This window comes from Stenella coeruleoalba (assembly GCF_951394435.1).
Source record: "Stenella coeruleoalba genome assembly, contig: scaffold_140, whole genome shotgun sequence".
Taxonomy (NCBI): Eukaryota; Metazoa; Chordata; class Mammalia; order Artiodactyla; family Delphinidae; genus Stenella; species Stenella coeruleoalba.
In genome coordinates, this window is record NW_027646299.1 from 366,652 (window position 1) to 389,484 (window position 22,833).

The window sequence follows — 22,833 nt, forward strand, 5'->3', positions numbered from 1 at the left end:
TCACTAGTCAGGTACATTCATAGGCGTTTAATATGCGGTGTTGAGTTCATTTCGTTGAGCAAGGAGTAGCTCTTGTCTATTCCATATTTGGCTTAAGGAACTTTATCTGTGCTCATTTCAATCTCTGGTTTTATGCAGCACCCCAACTCACCTTTCCCCTTAAGCAAGCATAAGTTGGTTTTCTAAATTTGAGACCCTGTTCTGTTCTGTAATTCACTTCCTGTGTAGCCAAGTTTACATTCCATGTATTAGTGATATCTTATGATGTTTCTTTTTCTGTGTGACTTATTTCAGTTAGAATCATCATACCTGAATCCACTCATTGTGCTGCTAAGGGCCTGATGACATAGACTTCATTGCTGAGTGATATTGCTTCGTAAGTAAATACCACAACTTCTTTATCCATTTTTCACTTTCTGCGATGTTGAACTTGTACTGTAAATGAGGTTCTTGTAAACATAGGCGTCCTAAACTTTGGGGTGGCTGTGTCTTTTCGATTTTAATTTCCCTAAGCTATAGGACCATAAGTGGAAGTGCTCTAGGGTCTGTTGCTTTGTTTTTTAGATGTTTCAGGAAACACCATACACTTCTCCCGAGTGTCTGTTGGCAATTTACATCCCACCCATCAGCACAACAAGGCTCCCAGTTCTCCATGGCCTGTCCTGCCTTTCTGGATTTTACACTTTTTTCAGATGGCCCTTTTGACTGGGGCGAAGTGAGACTTCATTGTAGTGCAGATTTCCTTTGCAAGCTTGCTTGGTTGGCCAAAAAGGGCGTATGCGTTTTTTCCTGAATATATTCAGGAAAAAACGCATACGCCCTTTTTGGCCAAGTGCATCATTGTGGACGTTCTGCCTCTTTTCCTATGCTTTCAATGCAATTCCAGTCTACCTCCTGAAATCGGTTTCCTGCAATTCTGCCCCGCTTTCAAGTCCTCTTGGCAGCCTTACTTCAGTATATTTTTGGACGATAGCTGTCATTTATAACTCTGAAGGTTTGTGAATTACAGTGCCCCTGAGCTCCTTTCTTCAACTCGCTTTCTTTTGAGCTGGCCGCAACACTGCAGGATGGCTTCAGGCGCTAATCTGCTTCCGGCACGGCACACTGAGCCTTTGTTTATTTCCTCTTCCTGGTGGGAAATGAGAGTTAAATTTGCCCGTCCAGACACCTCCAGCTAGTCTCTCATTGGGTCTCCCTATTCCTGTTCATCTTCCGCAGAAATTGCAAACTGGGCCAAACAGGAGGTTAAAGGCACTGACTCTCCAAGATGGGAGAGTGTTAGTAAAGCGTCTGGAATGTTGCACCCGATTACCAGGGTACGAAAACTGAGACATATTTGAACACGTCTCCCGATCACACGGTTGATGATACTCTGGGTTCCACATGCATGTTTTTGCTGAAGGAAGAATCCCTTAAACCTGGAGAGTTGAGACCCGTGGAATGGGTACCATGCAATATGACTTCAAAGGGTCTTCATTTGCTCACCGAACCTCTCCAATCCTATCACTGCTGCGTTTATGCCCCTGTACACACGCTTGATTCTCTTTCGGAGACATAGCAATCCATAGGTTTTCAGATACTTACTAGTCAGGTACATTCTTAGGCGTTTAATATGGGGTGTTGAGTCTATTTCGTTGAGCAAGGAGTAGCTCTTGTCCATTCCATATTTGGCTTAAGGAAATTTATCTGTGCTCATTTCAATCCCTGGTTTTATGCAGCACCCCAACTCACCTTTCCTCTTAAGCAAGCATAAGTTGGTTTTCTAAATTTGAGACCCTGTTCTGTTTTGCAATCCAGTTCCTGTGTAGCCAAGTTTCCATTCCGTGTATTAGTGATATCTTATGATGTTTCTTTTTCTGTGTGACTTATTTCAGTTAGAATTATCATACCTGAATCCACTCATTATGCTGCTACGGGCCTGATGACATAGATTTCATTGTTGAGTGATATTGCATTCTACGTAAGTACCACAACTTCTTTATCCATTTTTCACTTTCTACGATGTTGAACTTTTACCGTAAATGAGGTTCTTGTAAACAGAGCTGTCCCAAACTTTGGGGTGGCTGTGTCTTTTTGATTTTAATTTCCCTAAGCTATAGGACCATAAGTGGAAGTGCCCTAGGCTCTGTTGCTTTGTTTTTTAGATGTTTCAGGAAACACCATACAGTTCTCCCCGAGTGGCTGTTGGCAATTTACATCCCGCCCATCAGCATAACAAGGCTCCCAGTTCTCCATGGCCTGTCCTGCCTTTCTGGATTTTACACTTTTCTCAGATGGCCCTTTTAACCAGTGGGAAGTGAGACTTCATTGTAGTGCAGATTTCCTTTGCAAGCTTGCTTGGTTGTACAAAAAGCGCGTATGCGTTTTTTCCTGAATATATTCAGGAAAAAACACATACGCCCTTTTTGGCCAAGTGCATCATTGTCGACGTTCTGCCTCATTTCCTATGCTTTAAATGCAATTCCAGTCTACCTCCTGAAATCGGTTTCCTGCAATTCTGCCTTTCTTTCAATGCCTCTTCATAGCCTTTCCTCAATATCCTTTTTGAAAATTGTTGGCCTTTATAACTCTGCACGTTTTTGAATTGCAGTGGCCCTGAGCTCCATTTTTCAGCTCTTATTTTTGTGATCTTGCCTCATAACCGCAGGATTCCTTCAGGCCCTATTGTTCTTGTGGGACACCTTGCTGTGCCTTTGGTTAATTCTTCTTACTGATGTGAAATTAGAGTGACATGTGCCCATTGAAACCACTACATTAGTTTCTCACTGGTTCCCCCTAACCCATTCATCCTCCGCACTATCTGCAGACTGTGCGATACTGGGACTTAAAGGCATTGACTCTCCATGTGAGGTTGTTGTTAGTAAAGCGGCTGGAATGTCGATCCGGAGCCCCAGGAGAGGAACAATGAGGTGTGTTTTAGAAACCTTTCCTGATCATATGGTATACCAGTCGCTGGGTTTCCCAAGCATGGTTTAGCTGTAGGAAGATTCCCTTCAACCTGGAGTGTTGGGACCCTTGGAATGAGTAGCATGAAGTATTGCATTAAACTTTTGGCAGTTGCTCACCAAAGCTCACCAATCCTCTCAGCCCCAAGTGTCCAGCCTTATGTCTTATCCAGCTGTGGGTTTATATGTGGTCAATCCAGGTTGCATCACAGCCCCTGAGCGAATTTTGTAAGAATTTTTCTCTCTTTCATTGTTTCTGCGTTTTGTTTTTAAAATTTATTTCTATAATGGGGTTTAGCTCATCTTCACTGCTGTGTTTGTGCCGCTCTGCACACACTTGATTCCCTTATGGAGATATATCAATACATGGGTTTTAAGATTCTTATTACTCAGATATATTTCTCTGCGGTGTATAGGGTGTGTTGAGGCCAGTTCATTGAGCAAGGTGTAGATCTTGTCTAATACCTATTTGGTTTATTGAACGGTATCTGTGCTAATTTCAAACTCTGGTTTTATGCATCACCCCACCTCTCCTTTCCCCTTAAGCTGACATAAGTGTGTTTTCTAAGTGTGAGACACTGTTCTGTTCTGTAATTCATTTCTTGTGCAGCCATATTTACCCTCCCTCTATAAGTGATATCTTATGATATGTTTCTTTTTCTGTTTGACTTATTTCAAGTAGTATTATCGGACCTAAATCCACTCTTTATCCTTCTACTAGCCTTATTACATTGATTTCATGGTGAAGAGATATTCCATTGTACATAAGTACCACATCTTCTTTATCCATTGTTCTCTTTCCTGGGATATTTAAGGTGTACTGAAGTTGAGGTTCTTGTAAACAGAGTAGCCCTAAACTGTGGTGTGCTTGTGTCTTGTTGATTTTTAGACTTCCCTAGATATACTCCCATGATTGGAAGTGTCCTATGCTCTGTAGCTCTGTTTTTTAGATGATTTAGGAACCACCATACACTCCTCCAGAGTGGCTCTCGGCAGTTCACACACTGCCCATCAGCGTATAAAGGCTCCCTGTTCTCCATGGCCTGTCCTGCATTTCTGGTTTTTACAATTTTTTAGGATGGCCCTTTTGACCGGTGGGAAGTGAGACTTCTTTGTTGTGCACATTTGCATTGCTTGCTTGGTTCCTTGCCCATAAGGTGCATATGCGTTTTTTCCTGGATATAATCAGGAAAAAACGCATACGCCCTTTTGGGCCAACTGCATCATTGTCGAAATTCTGCCGCTTTTCATGTGCTTTAAAGACGAGTCCAATCTATCTCTTGAAATCTGTTTCTTGCAATTCTGTCTTGCATTCAGATCCTCTTCTTTGCCTTACCTCAACATAATTTTGGACGTTAGTTTTCATTTATAACTCTGCAGGTTTGTGAATTGCAGTGACCCTGAGCTCCATTTTTTAAGTTGCTCTTTTGTGAGCTGGCCTCAAACCCGCAGGATTGCTTCAGGCCATATTTTGGCTCCAGCGAGGTGGGCTGAGCCTTTTTTTAATTCTTATTCTTAATGGGAAATTAGAGTGATATGTGCCCGTCCAAACCCCTACAACTATTCTCTCATTGGTTCCCCCTCTTCCCGTTCATCCTCCTCACAATTTGCAAAATGTGTGAAACAGAAGTTGAAATGTGCTGATTCTCCAAGTGGGGAGATTCTAAGTAATGTGGCTGGAATGGTGAACAGGAGCACCAGGAGAGGATAAATGAGCTGCATTTTAGACACATCTCCCGATCACATGGTGTACAGTCCTCTGGGTTTTCCATGCATGTTTTAGCTGTAGGAAGATCCCTTGAACCTGCAGATTTGGGACCCATTGAATGGGCACCAGGTAGTATTACTTTAAAGGGTGTGCATTTCCTCACCCAAGCTCACATTTCTCTTAGCGCGAACAGTTTCCAGCCTTATGTCTCATCCTGCTGTGGGTCTAGACGTGTTCAATCCATGTTGCATCACCGTCCCTGAGGAAAAGTTGTAAGAGGTTTTCTCTGTCTCTCTGTCGTTTATTTTTTTCAATTTATTACTATATTGGTTACAGCTGATTTTCAAAGCTCTGTTTCTTGCTGCTGTACATCCACTTGATTCACGTACAGAGAGACATCAGTAAATTCTTTTTCAGATTCTTACCAGTCGTATATATTCTTTTCCGGTGACTTGAGTGTGCTGAGTGTAGTTCTTTTAGCTACCGTGTAGGCCTTGTTGATTATCAGTTTGGTATTTGGAATGGTATCTTTGCTAATTTCAACCTCCTGGATGATGCCTCACCCCTCCCCACCTTTCCCGTTTAGCAGCCTTATGCGTGTTTTCTACATATTTGACTATGTTTTTGTTTTGTAATTTATTTCATGTGTAGCTATTTTGGATTCCACCTTTAAGTGATATCTTATGATATGTGTCTTTTTCTTTTTGAATTCTGTCACTTAGAATGATCATACGTAACTCCTCCAGAGTTGTTACAACTGGCCATATTTCATTGATTTCCAGGCTGAGTAATATTCCACTCTACATAAGTACCTCATCTCTATCCATTTTTTCCCTCCAGAGACATTTAAGTTATATCCTAGTCGAGGATCTTTTAAACAGAGAGGGGGTAAACATTGGGGTGCCTGTGTCCTCTCGATTTTTGTTTTTCCCAAGATATACGCCCATGAGTGCAAGTGCCCTATGCTCTGTAGCTCATTTTTTAGATGCTTTAGTAAACACAATATACTTCTCCAGAATGGCCGTTGGCAATATACATTTCCACTATAAGTCTCACAGGGCTCCCTCTTCTCATTGCCCTGTCCTGCATTTCTGTTGTTTACGCTTTATGAGGATGGCTCTTGTGACTGATGCGAAGTGATATCTTTTGTAGTATTGACTTCCAGTGCCCACCTGTTTGGTTGGCTAAAAAAGTGTATGCCCTTTTCTTGAATATATACAGAAAAAAACGCATACACCCTTTTTGGCCAACTGCAATGTTGGCAATGTTCAGCTCCTTTTCTTGTGCTTAATGGCGAGTCCTTTCTACCTCCTCAAATCCCTTTCCTGCCATTCTCCCTTGCTTACAAGTCCTTTTCTCTGACTTTCCTCAAGACATTTTTCAGTGATGGATATTTTCAACTCTGCAGTTTCGTGAATTTTACTGCCCCTGAGTTCCATTGTTCAACTTGTGTTTATGGGAACTGGCCACAAAGCAGCAGGATTTCCTCAAGCCCTATACTGTTTCCATGGGCAACCCTAGCCTTTGGTCAATTCGTCTTCCTGATTGGAAATTAGAGTGACATGTGCCTGTCTGAACACCTAGGACTTGTCTCTCATTGTTCCTCATCCTTCCGCTTCATCCTCTGGACAAATTCCAAACTGTACGCAACAGGATGTTGACAGTGCTGACATCTCCAAGTGGGGAGACTGTTAGTAAAGACGCTGGAGGGGTGAACCCGAGCACCAGGAGATGAGGAGATGAGATGCCTTTTCCAAACTCTTCCCGATCAGACGGTATACTATCCTCTGGGTGTGACAGACATGTTTTAGCAGTAGGAAGAGTCCCATTCATGTAAGGAGAACACCAGGGCTTTTTCAAAATCAGTGTCTCCCCGAAACCCAAACTGGGGAATTTTTTAAGCTACGGCTACACATATGTTCATTAAGGGCCTTGGGAAGTAGGCAGAGTCCAAACTTTAGATGATTGAAGTCTTCAGGGTCAGAAGCACTCACCACCAGCTTCCCTTAGGCTACACTTTAACTGTCATTGATAGATGATGTCAATAAAAATATCTATTCTTTTTCAGATTATTTCCCCTTATAGGTTATTGCAAAATGTTGAGTGTAGTTCCCTGTGCTATACAGTAGTTCCTTGTTGATGATCTATTTTATACATAGCAGTGTGTATGTGTTAATCCCAAACTGTTAATTTATCCCTCCTCCCACCTTTCCCCTTTGGTAATAATAAATTATAAGATTTTATACTTCTCAGAAATGGGGGAGCTGAAAGAGAGGTATCATTTTCAATGGAAAAGCATTTAAAACAAGATTGAAGGTTTAACCAAGATTATTAGATGTACATCCTTGGAAAGAAATCACTTCGTTTCTCTAATATTGACCTGACAAATAAGACAAACCCTTTCACTGAACTTGCTTATAAAAAGTGATGGAAATATCAAATGGAAGTGTTAGAAACATCTTATTTTACCCGAGCCTTATACACTGTTCTATGTTAACTACAGTTTGGCTCACACATCTGTTCATTGAGGTTACAATAGTCTCAATTTCTGTTACTGATCCTCCAGAGTGGACCCCAACAAGTGTTCCCCTGCCCAGTGTCATTGGGGCCAACAGATCGAGACTGAGTTTGGTTCACAAGCAAAGGAAACTTTATATTTTGATCAGAGAATGGAGAGGTGAGAGCATGCACTACCCCGTGGGCTGTGGGCTGGGCTGCTGTGTAGAGATCCTGTCAGAGTCATTGGGAGGGAGGGGACAGAGCTTTCAAGGGCTGGGTTGGCTGCAGCTCAGGCTCTATATCGTGGAGTCTGCACTGGGCCCCAGGAGCTGAGGTGTCGACCCAGCCATTCTGCACTAGGAAATCTGGTCTGAAGTGGCGGGTGTGGAGCCTCTGCATGCGAGACCCTAGGAGTACGTGAAATTAGACAAAGCACAAAGGATAAAAAAGTTAGACTTGACTTTATTGAACAGATTCTATTTTTATCTCCCAGGGATTTTTAATGGGCTTTGCTGGGGACAAACCCCTCCTCTGCCTTTTGTCCCGTTCCTCATTCTTGGAGTTCTGAGGGTGCAGACCCTTCTTCTGTAACTGCTGAGTGCTGAGTTGGGAGCCCTCATACCCTGGGGCGAGGGTCAGAGCTTCTCCCCAGCAGCCTCCAGGTGACGTTGATTTTCCCCAGGCCCCCTGCCTCCTTGCTCGTCCACCTGAACACCAGCATTGGAAGTGTTATAGATTCTAATGACCTTTAAGGGTCCAGGAAAGAGATGTGCAGAGACGTTGTGGGGGCCGGTTTCACCCCGCCCCACATTTGTTCGGCCACCTTAGGCTGACCGTTTCTGCCAGCCTAGATGCTCTGACCAGTAGTCTGTGCTTTCTTCAATTAGGCCCCTGAATTAACGTACAAACAGCACCAGGTGTCAGAGCCCTGCCCACTCAACTCCCAGACAGTCCAGGGTCAGTGGTGATCAAGGACCATGATGGCCACTGAGTCAACAGCCTTTTGAAGTAAACAGGAGTCCAGCCGGTCTTATTGGCCACCATCATCACGGTGTCTGTAGGCTTTTCTATAGTGACAGTGTGATATACGGTTCCCCCGCCAAGATTATTAGCTCCCCTCTGGGTGCAGTAAGTCCTGCAAGCAGTAGTCTACTGTTTTGGGACACACTCTTGTTGTTTTATGAGAAAAACTCCAGGTCAAGTGATGTTCACACGAGTCGTCATGGTGCCCTGTTGCCCCCGGTTATCTCTCTGGATGTTGGAGTTGGAAGGCCTCCTCACTCGAGGTCGGTGTGCCAACGGAACGAACCCTGCAACTTCAGGGCATGGTTGGTGGTTAGGATCACCACGTGGGGTCCTTTTCCCTTAGGAGGGAGGTGGCCTTTTGGGCTGCTGATTTCCAGGTTTTTAGATACCGCCAGTATCTTGGCCAGATGTGGCAGTGGGTCAAGCCCCTTGGTGACCATAGTTTATCCTACCTGGATGGCATTCTTGCATTGTTCCATTTCAAGTGGTCCCAGTTTTTGCACTAATTCTCCAATGGCGATTCACCTTTCACCGGGAATGTAAAGGTCAAAGGGTTTAGCTAAATTAGGGAGTTCCAGGGCAAGGGTCTGAATTGACTGCTCTTTCCATTCTTGAAAGGCCACTTCTGGATTCTATTCAAAAGGATCATCATCTTTTCCTTTCAGTGTTTCATATAGAGGCCCAGCTAGTAGACTGTAGTTAGGGATCCAGAAGCAGCAAACCCTGGCCTCCCCAGGAACCCCTAAGCTGTCTTCTAGTTTTAGAAAGGGGTAAGGCTGAAAATGGTTTCTTCCCTTTCCTGGGATGGGCTTCTCTGACCTTCTGTGAGAATGAAGCCCAGGCAGGTCACCGCAGTCTGTGATATTTGAGCTTCTTTTTGGACGACTTCTATCCTTTATTGGCTTGGTAGTTCAGAGGCCTCCTTAGTAGGGCTGGCGATCAGAATGTCATCTGCGTATTGAAGGAGGGTTTCCTTTTCCAGAGGTAGAACTTTTAGGTCTTTACCTAAGCTTTCCCCAAAGACGGTGTGGGAATTTTTGCACCCTTGGGGCAAGACGGCCCGGAAGTATTGTTTTAGTTGTATGTTGAGTCCTGCCACTCACAAGCCAAAATTTCTTGTGACTCTGGGACTAATGGAATACAAAAGAAGGCATCATTGAAGACTAATACAGAATACCATGTCCTGGTGGTTGGTAGAATGACCAGCAGGGTGTAGGAATTAGGAGCAGCTGGAGGTATATCCTCGGTGGCTTCACTGACTGTCCTGACATTCTTTACCAGGTCCCCAGCAGCCCATGGGGCTCTCGTGGTCAGACCAATCCCCGGATACAGAGCTACCCTTGCAGGTACCGTGGCAGGGCTGGGCACACAGGAACCATGCACATAGCCCTCATTGCAGAGCACCCCCAGCTCACCTGTCACTCAGAGCTGACACAGAGCACCTCAGAGCAGGACTTGAACTAACAAACAGCAGCTGCGACAGGTCTGTGACCCTGGTCATCACTCTGTACGGCCTCCCTCCACCTGGTCTTCCAGAGACTTCCACTGCACCCGGGGCACCAGGCCTCTGTCTCCAACCACCACCCACCCCTCCTCTCCCTGACTCCTGGGTTCCTCTCATTAGGAGAGTGTTTTCTTGAAGTTGTCTCCCACTCATGGGCCAGATAAAATGATTAGAAAACAAGCCAAAGCTGCAGCCCCTTGTCTATCTTGACTCTCAGGAGCCCACACCTGTTCCTTGGACCTGGCCGGTTCAGCAAGTTCCATTTTCTGCAACTGTGAGCCCCTGAGGGGTGATGATTGGCTGAGCTGGGCAGCCTTACCGTGCCGGCCAGCCCTCCCCAGGTGTGCCTGGGTTGAGATCAATATAAATACCACTCCAGGCAGCAAGAGCCCCTGCAGCCGTGCCTGACGCCATTTTCTCTGCCCTGTCAGCAGTCTCGGGGCTGGGCTGGTGGGAGGGAGTGAGAGGCCACAGCTTTGTGGGTGGCCCAGTGTGAGTGGGGCTCTGTTGGACTTTCTGCAGCAGTTGCCAGGCTGCCACCTGCTAAGGAAGAGGATGTGTCACCCATACCTGCTGCTGGAATTTCTCCCTGGGCAGAGGTGAGGAAGGAAAAAAACAGTGGGGGCAGGGACAGGACGGGTATCTCAGGCAGGGAAATGGAAATCTTCCAGAAGAGCACCCAGGGCCAGTACCATCCTGGCTGGCCTGCAGGCACCAAGTCGGCTGGCATGCTGTCACTCGTGTGGCTCCATGGCCCTTCCTCTAGGCTTTCAAGTCCTTGTACATATTCAGGTGTTTTACCTGGGAAGGTTGGGAACAGTTCAGCAGCAGCTGGCCTGGGGCTCATCTCACGTTTACTCACAGATGCCTCGGCACAGTCCCCCAGGCTTGTAATGAGGACACTCCTTGCGGGGGGGGCTGCTGGCTGCATGCGAGATGATTCCCCACCTCTGACCAACTTCAGAATTGTCTACCACTGAAGCAAGTGCCCTGATAGGGTTTTCATCTGTATAACTGGTGGGTTCTGTTTTGTTTTTTCTTTTTTGTTTCAAGGTAGGTTTTATTCCTCTTTTTTGTACTTATGGATGTAAGCATGGAAATAATTCATTCATATAAATACATGTATGTGAAGGGAATAACTTTTTTCCGTTTTTTAAAAAATTTTATTTTTCATTTTATTTTATTTATTTTTATACAGCAGGTTCTTATTGGTTATCTATTTTATACATATAAATGTATACATGTCAATCCCAATCTCCCAACTCCTCCCACCGCCACCCCCCCCATGGTTTTCCCCTCTTTGTGTCCATACATTTGTTCTCTACATCTGTGTCTCTATTTCTGCCCTTCAAACTGGTTCATCTGTACCATTTTTCTAGGTTCCACATATATGCGTTAATATACAATATTTGTTTTTCTCTCTCTGACTTACTCCACTCTGTATGACAGTCTCTAGATCCATCGACGTCTCTACAAATGACACAATTTCATTCCTTTTTATGGCTAATAGTCCATTTTATATATGTACCACATCTTTATCCATTCGTCTGTCTGTGGGCATTTAGGTTGCTTCCATTACCTGGCTATTGTAAATAGTGCTGCAATGAACATTGTGGTGAATGTGTCTTTTTGATTTATGGTTTTCTCTGGGTATATGCCCAGTAGTGGGTTGCTGGATCATATGGTAATTCTATTTTTAGTTTTTTAAGGAACCTCCATACTGTTCTCCATAGTGACTATCAATTTACATTCCCACCAATCGTGGAAGAGGGTTCCTTTTCTCCACACCCTCTCCAGCATTTGTTGTTTGTAGATTTTCTGATGATGCCCATTCTAACAGGTGTGAGGTGATACCTCATTGTAGTTTTGATTTGCATTTCTCTAATAATTAGTGATGTAGAGCAGCTTTTCATGTGCTCCTTGGCCATCTCTACATCTTTTTGGAAGAAATGTCTATTTAGATCTTCTGCCCATTTTTGTATTGGGTTGTTTGTTTTTTTAATATTGAGCTGCATCAGCTGTTTATATATATTGGAGATTAATCCTTTGTCCATTGATTCAGTTGCAAATATATTCTCCCATTCTGAGGGTTGTCTTTTTGTGTTTGTAGTTTCCATTGCTTTGCAAAAGCTTTTACGTTTCATTAGGTCCCATTTGTTTAGTTTTCTTTTTTATGTCATTACTCTAGGAGGTGGATCAAAAAAGATCTTGCTGTGATTTATGTTAGAGTATTCTTCCTATGTTTTCCTCTAAGAGTTTTATACTGTCCGGTCTTACATTAAGGTCTCTAATCCATTTTGAATTTATTTTTGTGTATGGTGTTAGGGGGTGTTCTAATTTCATTCTTTTACATGTAGCTGTCCATTTTTCCCAGCACCACTGATTGAAGACACTGTCTTTTCTCCATTGTATAGTCTTGCCTACTTTGTCATAGATTAGTTGACCATAGGTGTGTAGGTTTATCTCTGGGCTTCTTTCTTTTTTATTTTCCTTTTACACCTTTATTGGAGTATAATTGCTTTACAATGGAGTGTTAGTTTCTGCTGTATAACAAAGTGAGTCAATTATACATATACATATATCACCATATCCCCTCCCTCTTACATCTCCCTCCCACCCTCCACATCCCACCCCTTTAGGTGGTCGCAAAGCACCGAGCTGATCTCCCTGTGCTATGTGGCTGCTTCCCAGTAGCTATCGATGTTACATTTGGTAATGTATATATGTCCATGGCACTCTCTCACTTCGTCCCAGCTTACCCTTCCCCCTCCCCGTGTCCTCAAGTCCTTTCTCTATGTCTGTGTCCTTAATCCTGTCCTGCCCCTAGGTTCTTCATAAACTTTTTTCTTTAGATTCCATATATCTCTGTTAGTACACGGTATTTATTTTTCTCTTTCTGACTTACTTCACTGTGTAGGACAGACTCTAAGTCCATCCCCCTCACTACAAATAACTCAGTTTTGTTTCTTTTTATGGCTGAGTAATATTCCATTTATATATGTGCCAGATATTCTTTATCCATTTATCTGTCGATGGACACTTAGGTTGCTTCCATGTCCTGGCTATTGTAAGTAGAACTGCAATGAACATTGTTGTATATAACTCTTTTTGAATTATGGTTTTCTCAGGGCAAATGCCCAGTAGTTGGATTGCTGGGTCGTATGGTACTTCTATTTTTAGTTTTTTCAGGAACCTCTATACTGTTATCCCTAGTGGGTATAGCAATTTACATTCCCAGCAACAGTGCAAGAACGTTCCCTTTTCTCCAGTAAATGCCTCTCCAGCATTTATTGTTTGTAGATTTTTTGATGATTGCCATTCTGACTGCTGGGAGTTGATACCTCACTGTAGTTTTGATTTGCATTTCTCTAATGATTAGTGATGTTCAGCATCCTTTCACGTGTTTATTGGCAATCTGTATATCTCCTTTGGAGAAATGTCTATTTAGGTCTTCTGCCCATTTTTGGATTGTGTTGTTTGTTTTTGTGATATTGAGCTACACAAGCTGCTTGTAAATTTTGGAGATTAATCTTTTGTCATTTGCTTCATTTGAAAACATTTTCTCCCATTCTGAGGGTTGTATTTTCGTCTTGTTTATGTTTTCCTTTGCTGCGCAAAAGCTTTGAAGTTTCATTAGGTCCCATTTGTTTATTTTTGTTTTTATTTCCACTTCTCTAGGAGGTGGGTCAAAAAGGATCTTGCTGTGATTTATGTCATAGAGTGTTCTGCCTATGTTTTCCTCTAATAATTTTATAGTGTCTGGTCTAACATTTAGATCTCTAATTCATTTTGAGTTTATTTTTGTGTATGGTGTTATGGAGTGTTCTAATTTCATTCTTTCACGTGTAGTTGTCCAGTTTTCCCAGCACCACTTACTGAAGAGACTGTCTTTTCTTCATTGTATATCTTTGCCTCCTTTGTCATAGATGAGTTAGCCATAGGTACGTAGGTTTATCTCTGGGCTTTCTATCTTGTTCAATTGATCTATATTTCTGTTTTTGTGCCAGTACCATATAGTCTTGATTAATGTAGCTTTGTAGTATAGGCTGAAGTTAGGAAGTCTGATTCCTCCAGCTCTTTTAATTTCCCTCAAGACTGCTTTGGCTATTCGGGGTCTTTTGTGTCTCCATACAAATTTTAAGATTTTTTTGTTCTAGTTCTGTAGAAAATGCCAGTGGTATTTGATAGGGATTGCATTGAATCTGTAGCTTGCTTTGGGTACTATAGTCATTTTCACAATATTGATTCTTCTAATCCAAGAACATGGTTTATACCTCCATATGTTTATATCATCTTTGATTTCTTTCAGCAGTGTCTTATAGTTTTCTGAGTACAGGTCTTTTACCTCCTTATGTAGGGTCATTCCTCCGTATTTTATTCTTTTTGTTGCAATGGTGAATGAGATTGTTTCCTTAATTTCTCTTTCTGATCTTTCATTGTTAGTGTATAGGAATGCAAGAGATTTCTGTGCATTAATTTTGTATCCTGCAACTTTACCAAATTCATTGATTAGCTCTGGTAGTTTTCTGGTGGCATCTTTAGGATTCACTATGTGTAGTATCGTGTCATTTGCAAACAGTGACAATTTTACTTCTTCTTTTCCAATTTGTATTCCTTTTATTTCTTTTTCTTCTCTGATTACTGTGTCTAGGACTTCCAAAAACTATGTTGAGTAATAGTGGTGAGAGTGGACATCCTTGTCTTGTTCCTGATCTTAGAGGAAATGCTTTTAGTTTTTCACTATTGAGAATGATGTTTGCTGTGGGTTTGTCATATACTGCCTTTATTATGTTGAGGTAGATTCCCTCTATGCCCACTTTTTGGAGACTTTTAATCATAAATTGGTGTTGAATTTTGTCAAAAGCTTTTCCTGCATCTATTGGGATGATCATATTTTTATTCTACAATTTGTTAATATGGTGTATCACATTGATTGATTTGTGTATATTGAAGAATTCTTGCATCCCTGGGATAAACCCCACCTGATCATGGTGCATGATCCTTTTAATGTGTTGTTTAATTCTGTTTCCTAGTATTTTGTTGAGGATTTTTACATCTATATTAATCAGCGATATTGGTCTTTAATTTTCTTTTTCTGTAGTATCTTTGTCTGGTTTTGGTATCAGGGTGATTGTGGCCTCATATAATGAGTTTGGGAGTGTTCCTTCCCCTGAAAAGTTCTGAAGAGTTTGAGAAGATTGGGTGTTAGCTCTTGTCTAAATGTTTGATAGAATTCACTTCTGATGCCATCTCGTTCTGGACTTTTGTTTGTTGGAAGATTTTTAATCACACTTTCAATTTCATTACTTGTGATTGGTCTGTTCATATTTTCTATTTCTTCCCGGTTCAGTCTTGGAAGGTTATACCTTTCTAAGAATTTGTCCATTTCTTCCAGGTTGTCCATTTTATTGGCATAGAGTTGCTTGTAGAGGTCTCTTAGGATGCTTTGTATTTCTGTGGTGTCTGTTACAACTTCTCCTGTTTCATTTCTAATTTTATTGATTTGAGTCCTCTCCCTCTTTTACTTGAGTCTGGCTAAAGGTTTATCATTTTTGTTTATCTTCTCAAAGAACCAGCTTTTAGTTTTATTGATCTTTGTTATTGTTTTTATTTCATTTATTTCTGCTCTGATCTTTATGATTTCTTTCCTTCTATTAACTTTGGGTTTTGTTCTTCATTCTCTAGTTCCTTTAGGTGTAGGGTTAGATTGTTTATTTGAGATTTTTCTGGTTTCTTGAGGTAGGCTTTTATTGCTATAAACTTCCCTCTTAGAACTGTTTTTGCTGCATCCCATAGGTTTTGGATCATCGTGTTTTTGTTGTCATTTGTCTCTAGGTATTTTTTGATTTCCTCTTTGATTTCCTCAGTGATCTCTTGGTTATTTAGAAATGTATTGTTTAGCCTCCATGTGTTTGTTTTTTACGTTACTTTCCCTGTAATTGATTTCTAATCTCATAGCATTGTGGTCGGAACAGCTGCTTGATATGATTTCAGTTTTCTTAAATTTACTGAGGCTTTATTTGTGACCCAAGATGTGATCTATCCCGGAGAATGTTCCGTGTGCCATTGAGAAGAACTTGTAGTCTGCTGTTTTTGGATGGAATGTCCTATAAATATCCATTAAATCTATCTGGTCTATTGTGTCATTTAAAGCTTGTGTTTCCTTATTAATTTTCTGTCTGGATGATCTCCATTGGTGTAAGTGAGGTGTTAAAGTCCCTTGCTATTATTGTGTTACTGTTGATTTCCTCTTTTATAGCTGTTAGCAGTTGCCTTATGTATTGAGGTGTTCCTGTGTTGGGTACATATATATTTATAATTGTTATATCTTGGATTGATCCCTTGATCATTATGTAGTGTCCTTCCTTGTCTCTTGTAACATTCTTTATTTTAAAATCTATTTTATCTGATATGAGTATTGCTACTCCAGCTTTCTTTTGATTTTCATTTGCATGGAATATATTTTTCCATCCTCTCACTTTCAGTCTGTATGTGTCCCTAGGTCTGAAATGGGTCTCTTGTAGACAGCATATATATGGATCTTGTTTTTGTATCCATTCAGTGAGCCTGTGTCATTTGGTTGGAGCATTTAATCCATTCACGTTTAAGGTAATTATCAATATGTATGTTCCTATTATTATTTTCTTAATTGTTATGGGTTTGTCTTAGTGGGTCCTTTTCTTCTCTTGTGTTTCCCACTTAGAGAAGTTCCTTTAGCATTTGTTGTAGAGCTGGTTTCGTGGTGCTGAATTCTCTTAGCTTTTGCTTGTCTGTAAAGCTTTTGATTTCTCCATCAAATCTGAATGAGATACTTGCTGGGTGGAGTACTCTTGGTGGTAGGTTCTTCCCTTTCATCACGTTAAATTTATCATGCCACTCCCTTCTGGCTTGTAGATTTTCTGCTGAGAAATCAGCTGTTAACCTTATGGGAATTCCGTTGTATGTTGTCATTTTTCCCTTGTTGCTTTCAATAATTTTTCTTTGTCTTTAATTTTTTCAATTTGATTACTGTGTGTCTCGGCATTTTTCTCCTTTGGTTTATCCTGCCTGGGACTCTCTGCGCTTCGTGGACTTCGGTGGCTATTTCTTTTCCCATGCTAGGGAAGTTTTCAACTATAATCTCTTCAGATATTTTCTCGAGTCCTTTCTCTCTCTGTTCTCCATCTGGGACCCCTATAATGCGAATGTTGTTGCATTTAATGTTGTCCCAGAAGTCTCTTAGGTTGTCTTCATTTATTTTCATTCTTTTTCTTTATTTTGTTCCATGGCAGTGATTTCCACCTTTCTGTCTTCCAGGTCACTTATCCGTTCTTCTGTCACAGTTATTCTGCTACTGATTCCTTCTAGTGTATTTTTCATTTCAGTTATTGTATTGTTCATCTCTGTTTGTTTGTTCTTTAATTCTTCTAGGTGTTTGTTCCTTAATTCTTCTAGGTCTTTGTTAAGCATTTCTTGCATCTTCTCGATCTTTGCCTCCATTATTTTTCTAAGGTTTTGGATCATCTTCACTATCATTATTCTGAATTCTTTTACTGGAAGGTTACCTATCCCCACTTCATTTCGTTGTTTTTCTGAGGATTTATCTTGTTCCTTGATCTGGTATAAAGTCCTCTGCCTTTTCATTTTCTCTATCTTTCTGTGAATGTGGTTTTCCTTCCACAGGCTGCAGAATTGTAGTTCTTCTTGCTTCTGCTGTCTGCTCTCCAGTGATTGAGTCTATCTGAGAGGCTTGTGCAAGCTTCCTTATGCGAGGGACTGGTGGTGGGTAGAGCTGGGTGTTGTTCTGGTGGGCAGAGCTTTAATCTGCTTGTCTGTGGATTAAATAAAAGTTTAATAAAAAGTTTAATCCACTTGTCTGCTAATGCATGGGGCTGGGTTCCCTCCCTGTTGGTTGTTTGGACTGAGGCGACCCAGCACTGGAGCCTACCTTGCTCTTGGTGGGGCTAATGGTGGACTCTGGGAGAGTTCACGCCAAGGAGTATTTCCCAGAACTTCTGCTGTCAGTGTCGTTGTCCCCATGGTGAGCTGCAGCCACACCCCACCTCTGCAGGAGACCCTCTAAAACTAGCAGCTAGGTATGATCATTCACCTACGGGGTGACTGCTCCTTCCCTTGGGTCCTGATGTGCACACTACTTTGTGTGTGTCCTCCAAGAGTGGAGTCTCTGTTGAGACTCTGAGTCTCTGAATGCAGTTGAGACTCTGAGTGGAGTCGCACAGACTCTGGGTCCTGTGAAGCTTCGATGTTTTGTGGTTCTAGAAATCCTATAGGAGACAGTCCACAGCAGGTGAAGCTAATGCTGTCATAGAGGTGGTGAAACCAAAGATCTGCAGTTCCGACTAGAGGTGCTGATGTACAAACAGGACAAAATCATCTCATGTGAATGTAGTTCAGGCACGTTTAAAATGAATGCAGTCATGTTAATGCCTAACATCTTCTATCTTGTGCCTCTCCTCAAGGACCCCCTCCTCAGTTCCTGAGGCTCCTGTAAGTCATGTACAGGGGAATGGAGAGTGGGCTCTGTCCAGTCTGAGCCCTGAGTTACCCTGTGTGTATCTTAGGATACTTTGTATTTCTGTGGTGGCTCTTGTAACATCATCTCTTTCAGTTCTGATTTATTTGGCCCCTCTCTTTAAAAAAAATACTACTGTTGTCTTTTATTCTTTACAGAAGTTTAATAAGTGTTTGATCTACTACCCTTACTCTATGTATACTTTTTGCCGTGAGATTTTTACTTTTGTTTGTTTTCTTGTTACTGTCAATAATTAGTGAGAATTCTTTTAAGCTACCTTCAACATTGCTTATAAAGCTGCTTTATTAGTGATGACAGAGCTTTAATGGAAGTCGTGTTCTGGTTGTAAATTAGAATGCAATGTGCCAGCAAAAAGCCCCTTAAGTGTATGTCTCATTACTTCTCGTTCTTTTTTTCCCCTTTTTTTCTCTCTTTTTTTTCTTGTTCTTTTTTTAATGTTTATTTTTTATCAGAGCAAATTTGATTAAAATGTTTTGTTTGTTCTAGGTGTGTAAGATGTTGTTCTTTTACACATATACATGTATCTATACTTCTTCAGATCGTTTTCTCATGTAGCTTGTGACACAATGTTGAGTAGTCTTCTCTTGGTATTCCATAGGTCTTTGGTGATTATATATTTCACATGTGTTTCTATATCTATGTTAACCCCAATATCCTAATGTATCCAGTCCTCACACCTTTCCATTTGGTGAACCATAACTTTGTTTAATGAATCTGTGATTGCCTTTCTCTGTGGAAATATCTTCATTGGTATCAATTTTTAGCTAACACCTATAAGTGATATTATAGGATATGTGTCTTTTGCTGTCTGACTTAGTACAATTTGCCTGATTACCTCTAGAATCATCTACGGTGCTGCAAATGGCATTGTTTCATTTTTTTCCCTAGATAATATTCCATCTGTACATGTACCAGTTCTTCTTTGTCCACTCACCTGTTGATGGACTTTTTGGTTGCCTCCATGTCTTGGCTATTGTAATACTGCTGCACTGCACATTTGCCTGCCTGTGTCTTTACAATTCTGTCTTCTTATGTTATAGGCCCAGGAGTGGGCATCCTGTATCATATGGTATCTCGGGGTTTACCGTTTAAATGCACCACGATTCTGTGCTCATTATTGGCTCTTTCCAGGTTACATCCCACTTAAAGTTGAGGGTATGCATTTCTCCACAACACCTTCAGCATTTATTTATTTATTTATTTTTAATATCTTTATTGAAGTATAATTGCTTTACAATGGTGTGCTAGCTTGTGCTTTACAACAAAATGAATCAGTTATACATATACATATGTTCCCATATCACTTCCCTCTTGCGTCTCCCTCCCTCCCACCCTCCCTCCCCTCCAGGCGGTCACAAAGCACCGAGCTGATCTCCCTGTGCCATGCTGCTGCTTCCCACTAGCTATCTACCTTACGTTTGGTAGTGTATATATGTCCATGCCTCTCTCTCCCTTTGTCACAGCTTACCCTTCCCCCTCCCCATATCCTCAAGTCCATTCTCTAGTAGATCTCTGTCTTTATTCCTGTTTTACCCCTAGGTTCTTCATGACATTTTTTTCCCTTAAATTCCAGGTATATGTGTTAGCATACGGTATTTGTCTCTCTCTTTCTGACTTACTTCACTGTGTATGACAGACTCTAGGTCTATCCACCTCATTACAAATAGCTCAATTTCGTTTCTTTTTATGGCTTCAGCATTTATTGTTTGTAGTTTTCTTGCTGATGGATATTCTGACTGGTGTGAGCTGATACCTCTTTGTGGTTGAATTTGCATATGACTCATAATCCTTTGAAATTGAGCTTTAAGTCATGTCCTTTTTATTTTTCAAACTGTGATTACAGCTTAGCTCTTCAAAGTGTTTTCTAAAGTATGTGTTACATTTTGAAATTTATTGGCCATTACCTCCCTCAAAACATTTTGAGGGCAGGTTTCATTTACAGCCCTGCAGTACTTGTTCACATGAAGTGACCATTAGCACAGGCTTTAAAGCTGCTTTTGCAGGTAACGGCCAGATTGCGGCAGCCTTTCTTTGTTCCCCATGCTGGTACTAGGGAAACAGAGCTTCCGGCCGGTGGTCTTCCTCGGTTATAAATTAGAGTGGAATGTGCCCGGATAAACCCCCAAAGGCTGATGTCTCCTTACTTTTGTTTGTTTTTTAAATTTAATTTATATTTTTATCGGAATAATATTCCATTTTGTATATGGACCACTTCTTGGTGCATTGCTCTGTTGAGGGACATTTTCGTTGCTTCCAAGTGTTGGCTATATTAAATATTGCTGGAGTGCAAGATTGCCAGCTTGTGACTTTTTGATTCTCATTTTCTCAGGTGATAGTCCCAGCAGTGGGTATGACTGATTGACTAGTAGCTCAATGTTTACCTTTTCAAAGCACCTCCATTGTGTTTTCATTAGTGGCTCTTACCATGTCTCCCTTAGAGCCGAGGGTACGAACTTCTCCACAATCCCTTCAGCATTTATAGTTTGCAGCATTTTTGCTAATGGCCAATCTGACTGTTGTGACCTGATAGGTTTTTGTAATTTGGGTTTGCATGACTTTAAAAATTCCTAAAATTCATCATTTTCCACGCCTTTTTCCTTTCTGTTAAAAATCAAGTGTGAGTACAATCTATCTCTTGAAGCTGTCTTCTTGGAAGGTTGCCCTCTTTTGAATTTTTGGTGGATATTCGACCCCAGGATTTTTTTGGAGGGCAGATGTCATTACAGAACTGCAAGTTTGGTGAATATTTAGTGACCATTAGCACTGGGTTTAAAGCTGCTGTTGTGGGAAACGGCCACAAGGAGGCAGCATTTGTCCTTTCCCAAATCTGGGTACTAGGGCAGCAGAGCCTTTCTGGAAGTCGTGGTCCTAGGTTTTAAGTTAGAATGGAATGTGCCAGGAGGAACGCCCATAAGTTTATGTCTCATTACATCTTGGTTTTTAAAATTTATTTAATCGGGGTAATGATTAGATATTGTTTGTCCAGATGTACACAATCTGGTTCATTTGTACAATATATATGTCTATTCATGTTCAGATCCTCTTCCCATGTAAAATATTACAGTGTTCCATAGACCTCCCTTGCTATATGGTCCGTCTTTTTGATATATGTTTATTATATGTATTTGTATACGTATGGTAACGTTAATCTTAATTTATCCATTCTGCCCACCTTTCCTTTTAGATAAGCATACTTAATTTCTAAGTCTGTGAGTGTCTTTCTCTGTGGAAATATGTTCATTTGTGTTAGTTATTAGATAACGCCTATCAGTGATATCATAGGATATAGGTCTTTTGCTTTCTGACTTACCTCATATTCTGTGATTATCTCCAAGCTCATCTATGGCACCTCAAATAGCAGTGTTTCATTGTTTTCCATGGCTAATATTCTATTGTGAACGTGGACCACTTCTTCTTCATCCATACATCTGTTGATGGACATTTTGGTGGCTTCACTGTCTTGGCTATTGTGAATAAGGCTGCAGTGCAGCTTTTGCAGCCCGCGTCTTCTCGATTCTGGTCTTCTCAGGTGAGAGGCCCAGTGGTGTGACTGCTGCATCGAATGGTACCTCAACTTTTACTTTTAATCGTAGCTCCTTTCTGTTCTCATTATTGGCTCTTACCACGTTACATCTCACCAGCAGCTAGAGGGTACACAGTTCTCTAAAACCCCTTCAGAATTTATTGTTTGTAGACCTTTTGCTGATGGTCAGTCGACTGGTGTGAGTTGAAACCTTTTTGTACATTAGATTTGCATGAGTCTAATAATTCCTGAGGTTGAGCTTTCACCCATTTTCCTTTTTTTAAACAAGAGAGTGAGTCAAACTTACCTCTTCATACTATCGTCTTGAAAAATTTGCCAGTTTTGAATTTTATTGTCCATTCCCTACCTCAGCACAGTTGTTTAGGGCAGGTGTCCTTTGCAGCCCTGAGTCCTTGTGAATGTTAAGAGAACATTAGCTGTGGGCTTAACGCCGCTCTTGCGGAAAACGGCCACAAGGCAGCAGAATTTCTACATTTCCAACTCTGGGTTTTTGGGCAGCAGAGCCTTCCTGGAAATCGTGTTAGTAGGCTGCAAATTAGAGTGGAATGTGCCAGAGCACATCCCCAAGAGCTTATATCTCCTTACTTCTTGTTTGTTTTATAAATTTAATTTTTATTAATTATCAGAGCAAACTTGATAAAAATATTTTGTTTCTCCTAGGTGTACAGAATCTCGTTCATTATATCAATGTATCTGTCATTTATCTTTGCATTCTTTACCATGTAGGTTATTACAGAGTGTTGCCTAGACCTCTCTTGGTATTCCATAGGTATTTTGTGATTATATATTTCATATGTATTAGTACATGTCTGTTAACCCTCATATCCTAATTCACACATTCCTTACACTTTTCCATTGGTTAAACATAATTTTTTTTTCTTAATCCATGCTTTTCCTTCTCTTGGAAATAAGTTCATGAGTATCAACTTTTAGGTAACACCTAGAAGTGATGTCATAGGATATCTGTCTTTCACTTTCTTTCTTTAATTTGAGTGATTATCTCTAGGTCCTTATATGGTGGTGCAAACGGCACTGTTTCATTGTTTTCCATGGCTTATATTCCATTGTTTACAT

At 41.2% G+C, this 22,833-nt stretch overlaps 1 long non-coding RNA gene across 1 annotated transcript in view; it reads left to right on the top strand.

Annotated features, from left to right (window-relative positions):
- The first annotated feature begins 294 nt into the window (after nt 1-294).
- Nucleotides 295-22,833, top strand: part of LOC307181184 — a 28,163-nt gene continuing 5,624 nt past the window's right edge. The window contains exons 1-2 of the long non-coding RNA XR_013826085.1: nt 295-376; nt 1,875-1,960. This is a non-coding gene — a long non-coding RNA (uncharacterized lncRNA). The remainder of the gene's footprint in view (nt 377-1,874; nt 1,961-22,833) is intronic.